The 8,229-nt window shown below is 43.0% G+C and overlaps 1 pseudogene; it reads left to right on the top strand.

The window, feature by feature from the left end:
* The first annotated feature begins 2,935 nt into the window (after positions 1-2,935).
* LOC101705549 (mortality factor 4-like protein 1 pseudogene) lies at positions 2,936-4,216 on the top strand (annotated as a pseudogene).
* The last annotated feature ends 4,013 nt before the right edge of the window (positions 4,217-8,229 follow it).

Raw genomic sequence — 8,229 nt, 5'->3', positions numbered from 1 at the left:
CCTGAAAGTCGGTTCTGTACCACCCCACTCTGTGCGGCCTCTGGGCTTGCTTGCGAACTCTTTGGATTACTCAAGGCTGGCCTCAGCTTTCTCTCTCACTGGTCTTTAGGAAACAAGACTAGGGTTTCACATATTTTTTTTCAGTGAATCAGATGAAATCAAAGAAGGCATAACAGTATGGCACTATGATTAAAAGCACGGATCCTAGAATCATACAGACCTGTGTTAAAGTCCCTTCTATACCACTTACTATCTGTGTAGCCTCGGTCAAGTCACTTAACCTCTCTGAGCTTCCATTTTCTCCTCTGAATAATGAGGTTAAACATAGCTACCTCGTTGTTGGTTTAAATGAGATCTCACAGGCACATTTTCTACAGCACAGGGTCTGATATCTAATAAGTGCTCAGTAAGTGTCAGCTGACGGCATTATATACAAATGCAGGAAATTTGGCAAGTATTAGATCTCAGTTGAACAGAGTTGAATGATTGGAGCATAGGGATGAAGTCAGGAGGAAAAAAACAGCTGGAATAAATGGAAGTACAATGGAGAACATGGAATTTGCTAGAATGAAACTTCATTTCAGATACACATTCATTGCTGGAGTGTGGTCCCAGATGTGAGGATTAAAAAACTGCTCTGTGGAATGGAAGACATATAAGCAACAAAATATGGTGTGTGCTATAAGAAAGGGAGTTGACCTGGGGAACACTTGAACAGAAGTTAGAGTCAGGAAAGCTTTTCCAAAGTGATTTTTTTTTTTGTACCAGGGATCAAACTTGAGACCTTGTGCTTTCGAGGTAGGCGGTGGAACCACTGAGCTAAATCCCTGGCCCCAAAGTGATATTTTAATCTTGGCCATAGAAAGGAAGCAGAAGTTCACCAGTGGAAGAGACTCTGGCACCAGAAATGGCAACTATAACGTGGTTGTTCCAGAGCTGCAAATGGTTGTATGTGGCTGCAGCAAAAGGCAAATATAGCTCTGTGAGTTGTGAACCCAGATATGCCAGGCTGTGCTGGGCCTTAGAGGCACCTTAAGGAGATAGATCAATATCAATATCGATACAGATACAGATACAGATTTTTTTTTTTCAGTACTGGGGCTTGAACCCAGGGCCTTCACACTGAGGTATATCCCATCTCAACCCTTTTTATTTTTTGAGACAGGGTCTTGCTAAGTTGTCCAGGCTGGCCTCACACTTGTGATCCTCCTGCCTCAGCTTCCCTGAGTCCTGGGATTACAGGCATGAGCCACTGCACCTGCCTTATGGGTTTTCATCCAGAAACAGAGAGCAGCCACAGAAGAGCTGTAAGCAGGATGTGCCACAATCAGATTTGCATTTTTAATAAAACACTCTGGATACCCTGTGGAGAATGGCTTATATAGGAAAAAGAGTAAAGGTAAGGCATATACCTATAAATTAGATACCTTTGATGAAATGTACGAATTCCTAGAAAGACATAAACTACCAAAACTTACTCAAGAAAGATAATCTAAGGGAAAAAAACAAGAAAACAAAAACAAATAAAAAAGATAGGCAATCTAAATAGATTTACAACAAGTAAAGAGATTAAATTAGCAATTAGCAATCAAGAAATTACCTACAGGGTGTAGCCCAGTGGTGGACCCCCTGCTTACCATGTATTAGGCCCTAGAGTCAATCCCCAGTACTATCAAAAGTGAGGAGGGGAAGAAAGATATAAATAAATGGAAAAGTCTCGCATGTTCATGAATTGGAAGACTTAAATACAGATAATACTTCCCAAATTGATCTATAGATTCAATACAGTCCCTATCAAAATCCCAGTGGGCTTCTCTGTAGACAATGACAAACTGATTCTAACGTTCATATGAGGCCAGGTGTGGTGCACACATCTCCAATTCCAGCACTGGGGAGGCTGAGGGAGGAGGATCGCTGTGAGTTTGAGGCCAGCTTGGACTACACAGCAAGACCCTGTCTCAGAAGAACAAAAAACAAAAATAAATAAATAAAATAAAGTCCAGATGAAATTGCAAGGAACCCAGAATAGCCAAAACTATCTTGGAAAAGAGGAACCAAGGCTCACATTTGCAGATTTTAAAACTTTTTTCAAACCAATGAAAATCAAGACCGTGTGGTACTGGCATAAGGATAGACAAGGAATAGAATTGAAAGTCCAGAACTAAACCTACATGGCATTGGTCAGTTGGATTTCAACAAACCCATTCAATAAAGAAAGTCTCTTCAATAAATGGTACCAGCACAAGTGGATAGCCCCATGCGAAGAATCAAATGATTACCAATTAAAAATTAACTCAAAAAGGAACAAAGATCAAAATACAAGAGTCAAGACTATAAACCTCTTAGAAGAAAACATAGGGGTGCCAGACGTGGTGTTGTACACTCATAATTCCAGCAGGGAGGCTGAGGCAGGAGGATAGCCTCAAATTCGAGGTCAGCTGGGCCACATAGAGAGCTCAAGGCCAGCCTGAGTTACATAGTGAGGCCCTTTCAAAAAACCAAAAGAAAGAAAGATAAATTCAACCATCAAAACTGAAAACTTCTGTGCATCAAAGGACACTATCAAGAAGATAAGAAGACAACCACTGAATGCGAGAAAATACAAATCATATATCTTACAGAAGATTTGTATCTAGAATATATAAGGAAGTATTATCACTGAATAATAAAAAGGCAGATAACCCAATTATTAAAAATGGGAAAAGACCTAAATAGACATTCCTCCGAGGAAGATACACACCAGGAGAGACGCGTGCGTGGCGGGCGGCCGTTGGCTGGAGGTGGTTGCGCGGTTGCGCGGTTGCTGCGCTGTGTGTGAGGTCTTCAGGCGCTGGCAAATCGGGCCCAGGATGTAGAGCGGCTGTGCGGGACGGTGAGGCTGTGCGGGACCGTGCGCCTGACGCGAGCTCGGGTTGGGTAGAGAGTAGGGGGCGGTAGTCAGGGGTGGTGGGAGAAGGAGGCGGGGAATCACTTATAAATGGCGCCCAAGCAGGACCCGAAGCCCAAGTCCCAGGAGGCTGAACGAGTATTGTGCTTTCATGGGCCTCTTCTTTATGAAGCAAAGTGTGTAAAGGTTGCCATAAAGGACAAACAAGTAAAATACTTTATACATTACAGTGGCTGGAATAAAAAAAGTGCTGTGAGGCCCAGGCGCTCTGAAAACACTTTGAAGACACATGAGGATATTGTAGCCCTTTTTCCTGTTCCTGAAGGAGCTCCCTCAGTACACCACCCTCTCCTGACCTCTAGTTGGGACGAATGGGTTCCAGAAAACAGAGTACTCAAATATGTGGACACCAATCTGCAGAAACAGCGAGAACTTCAGAAAGCCAATCAGGAGCAATATGCGGAGGGAAAGATGAGAGGGGCTGCTCCAGGAAAGAAGACATCTGGTCTGCAACAGAAAACTGTTGAAGTGAAAACAAAAAAGAACAAACAAAAAACCCCTGGTAATGGAGATGGTGGCAGTACCAGTGAGACATTTCAGCCTCCTCCTCAGAAGAGGGCCCGGGTAGATCTACTGTTGAAAGTGAAGAAACATTTATGAACAGAGGTGAAGTTAAAGTAAAGATCCCTGAAGAGTTAAAACCGTGGCTTGTTGATGACTGGCACTTAATTCCCAGACAGAAACAGCTCTTACCTTCCTGCCAGGAAGAATGTGGATTCCATTCTAGAGGACTATGCAAATTATAAGAAATCTCAAGGAAACATGGATAATAAGGAGTATGCTGTTAATGAGGTTGCAGCAGGGTTAAAAGAATACTTCAATATGATGCTGGGCACTGAGCTCCTCTGCAAAGCTGAGAGACCACAGTACGCTGAGATCCTTACTGATCACCCTGATGCACCCATGTCACATCAGGTGTACGGAGTACCACATCTACTGAGATTATTTGTATGAATTGGAGCTATGCTGGCCCACACACCTCTGGATGAGAAGAGCCTTGCTTTACTACTGAATTATCTTCATAATTTCCTCAAGTATCTGGCAAAGAATTCAGCAACTTTGTTTAGTGCCAGTGCTTATGAAGCGGCCCCTCCTGAGTACCATCGGAAAGCAGTGTGAGGTGCTCTCACCCATGTCTGGATCTCTGTCAACATGTTTTTGTTCCTAGTCCTTCTCTTGTACAAATGATGTACTTTGAAGATGTTAGTATATAACAGAGTTGATGTTTATTTTGATTTTAAACAGAGAAAATAAAAGGGGTTGCAGCTCCTTTTTTCTTTTTTCTTTTCATTTCAAAGTTGCTACCAGTGTATTCAATGATGGACAACAGAGACATGGTGTAGTGTTTTATTGCCTAGTTGACAAAGCTCCTTTTGAATGCTGGTGGTTCTATTCCTTTGACACTATGCACTTTTATAATACATGTTAATGCTATATGACAAAATGTTCTGATTCCTAGTGCCAAAGGTCCAATTCAGTGTATATAACTGAACACACTCATCCATTTGTGCTTGTTTTTTTTAAACGGTGCTTAAAGAGCCCATCCCTTGCAAGTCATTCATTTTGTTCCTTAGGCATTTTCTCTGTGCTCAAATTGTTGAAGAATGGTGAATTGTTTCATGGTTTTTGTATTTGTGTCTAATGCACATTTTAACATGATAGACGCAATGCATTGTGTAGCTACAGTTTCCTGGAAAAGTCAATCTTCTAGGAATTGTTTTTCAGATCTTCAATAAATTTTTTCTTTAAATTTCAAAAAAGAAAAAAATATACACACCAGGAAATACAAATCAAAATTACAGTGAGATACTACTTCACACCCACCATGACAGTTAGCTATAATTTTAAAAAGATTAAAGTGTTGGTAAGGAAAGTTCAGAACTCTCATTCACTGCTGGTAAGAGAACATGGAGTTCCTATAAGAGCCAGCAATTCCACTCCTAGGTGTACACCCAAGAGAAGTGAAAACATATGTTCACACAAAAACTTGTACACAGATATATATAGCAGCATTTTTCATAATAGCCAAGAAGTGGAAATAATCCAAATGTCCATCAAAGAATAGATAAATTAAATAACATATCTCCATACAATGGAATATTATTCAGCCATTACTTCATATATTATTCAGCCATATATTCATTCCATTATACTATACCATGGATGAACATTGACAATATCATACCAAGTGAAAGAAGCCAGTAACAAAAAACTACATATATTTGTGTTTCATTTATATGAAAGTTCAGTAATAGGGGTACATATAAGGATAGCAGACTAGTGGTAGCTTAAGGCTGGGAGGAAGTTGAGGGAACAACAGGCTGAATACTAAATGATGCAGGATTTCTTTTTGAGGTGGGTTTTTCTTTAAATGATCTAAAATTGACTGTGGTCACACATATCTGTAAATAGATTAAAAAATCATTCAATTTTATGTACCCTAAATGGGAGAACTGTATAGTATGTGAATTACATCTCAGTGAAGCTGTTTTTTAAAAATGAGTGGAGGTGGGCTGGGGATTTAGCTCAGGGGCACCTTGCCTGCCTCGCAAGCGCAAGGTCCTGAGTTTGATCCCGGTACTAAAAAAAAAAATGAGTGGAGGTAAAAGAATCAGTGCCAGACTGCTCCAGGAGTATAAGTCTACTCCAGAAGCACAAGTGCCATGCCGGTGAGGTGTAGTGATCTGGAAGAAAAACTCAGGAAAAAGAATGGGCAGGGGTTGGGCACGGGAGTGAAAGGAGAGAGAAGAGCCCAGGATTACTGCCAAGTGTCTGTTTGTATAACTGGATTGATGCTGGTCACTAGAACAATAACAACAGCTAACATGTACATGGTGCTTAAATGCCAGGCACTTTCCCAAGCACTTTGCATGTATTAATTCGATCTTCAACAACTGTTAAGTAGGTATTTTTTTTGTTTTGTTTTACAAAAGAGAAATGCTCGAGGGGTTCAGTGACTTAGCTAAAGTCTGACAGCTACTAAGTGGTGGGGCTGGTATTCAAACCTACATATTCTGAGGGCTGGGGATTTAGCTCAGTGGTTCCACCGCCTGCCTCGCAAGCGCAAGGTCCCAAATTCAATCCCCAGTACCAAAAAAAAAAAAAACCTACATATTCTGCCAGGTGTGGTGGTGCACACCTATAATCCCAGCTCTGTAGAGGCTGAGGCAGGCAGATTGCTGTGTGTTTGAGGCCAGTTTGGACTGCATAGTGAGACCCTGTCTCAAAAAACCAAAAACAAAACAAATCAAACTGACATATTCTGGCTCCAAAGTCTCCCTCTTAAGCACGCTAGTATGTTGCTTCTCCACCACAGTGGCAAAGGGCTAGATTTGCACAGTACACTTCCAAATTCAACACAAATAGCATTGACCACGCACTGTGTATGTGCTAATGGTGCCTCAAAGGAACCCCCTCCCCAACAAAAGAGCCTCCATATTCCCATTGTGACACCCTAAGAACCCAGGACTGCCTCTACAGGCTCAGAGCAGTCATAAATTGTCAGCCTCACCTGGCCCACCCCATTCTAGCTTCACTCTATTCTCACAGGAGAAAGCCTGGGTTGGGCAGGGTTGGAGCAAGAGACCAGCCCAGCAGCACAAACTTGTTTCCAGAGAAGTGATGGGAAAAGCCACAGGAAAGCCTCCTGCGGCAGGCAGCTGGGAAAGGCAAACCACGTTGGGCTCTTTGTCGAAAGGGCCTCACCTCACCCCATGTTGGCATCAAAAAGGGAACTCCCACCCGGCAGCCCTGAGTCATTCATTACCCTCCCACCCCCAAGGAAGGGGTGATTTCCTGCAGGGCCCTCTGGGCAACTCAGGCTCCTCCTAGGGGCTGTCCATCGTCTTATCTCATCCCAGGCCCTTTCTGGAGCAAACCAGAAGCCAGCCCTCTTTCAGCAGCAGGCCGTGGGTTGAAGGCTATGAGAAGAGCCAGCAGCCTAAGTTTGGGCAGCTCAGGGGCTGGGATGTCTCGTGGAGGGGAGAGGACAGGGGGCATATGGCTGACCGAATTGGGCCCCTGAAGCTCTCTCCCTTGGGTTTGCTGCTGGCAACTACTAGTCCTTTTCTCATTGACTTGCATGACACCCCTCCTGATGGCTGTTTTGGACTCAGCCTCACACTTGGGAGAGACTCATACCAGGCCTGGTGCTAGATACATAATGTTAAATGAATGAACAAAGTGGAGGAAATAGCTACAACATGGTCCTAGTTATAGGTGTCCATGTAGAGATTAAAAAAAGAGGATTTAGCTGGGCATTGTGGTGCACTCTTAGTCTTAGCTACTTGGGAGTCTGAAGCAGGAGGATCACTTGACTCTAGGAGTTTGAGGCCAGGTTGGGCAACACAGAAAGACTCCATTTCAAAAATAACACAAAACAGAACAGGCTTTGGTGTCAGATAGACCTGAATTCAAATATCAGCTCTACCCCTTAGCAATGGCTTTGAACAACTCACCTACTCCTTCTAAGCTTCAGTTTTCTCTTCCAGAGAGTGGGGACAAGAGAACCACAGAGTATCGTGTGATGAAACAAGAGAGACACTCAGGAGAGAGATGCTAGTTAGGAAGCTATTGCAGTAACCAGTCATGGATGGTAGGAGTGGAGGGGTAAAAAGTGCTCAGATTCAGGGTACAGTTTTGAGGGAAGACCTGAAAGGGCTTGCTAATTAATTAAACATAGGGTGAGAAATAGGAATCAAGGAGGACTGAGGTTTGCAGTTTGATCAACTGAGTAAGCTGAAGTGTCATTTACAGAGGTGGGTAAGAGTAGGAAAACGAAACACAGGTTTAGGGGTAGGAACCAGAATCAAGGGGGGTTTTTTGTCAGGGCATAGTGGTGCATACCTGTAATCCCAGCTACCTGGGAGGCTGAGGTAGGGGGATCTAAATTTTGAGAGCAGCCTGGGCAACACAGTAAAACCACCTGTCAAAAACGTTTTTTTTCTTTTTGTCCCTGCCTCCCTTCCTTCTTTTTTTCTTTTATTTTTCTGGAGTCAGGGTCTCAGTATTATTTATTGCTCAGGCTCTGGTCTTGAACTCATAGCCTCAAATGATTCTCCTCCTCCCAAGTAGCCAGGATTAAAGTTATGTGCCATCTCACCCAGTTTGGACCAGAAGTGGTAGCGCATACCTATAATCCCAGGACTTGGGAGGCTAAGACAGAAGGATTGCTCTGAGTTCAAGGCCAGCCTGTACTACATAGTGAGATCCTGTCTAAAAAAAAAAAAAGAATCACCCCACATATAAGTGGAGACACCAAGTAGGCAGTTGGCTATCCAAAT

Source organism: Heterocephalus glaber, unplaced genomic scaffold (genome assembly GCF_053883595.1).
Source record: "Heterocephalus glaber isolate CG9 unplaced genomic scaffold, H.glaber_assembly_v1.0 deba00001452, whole genome shotgun sequence".
Lineage (NCBI taxonomy): Eukaryota > Metazoa > Chordata > Mammalia > Rodentia > Bathyergidae > Heterocephalus > Heterocephalus glaber.
Note: the sequence above shows the minus strand (reverse complement) of the source record. Positions and strands in the feature narration are given on the sequence as shown.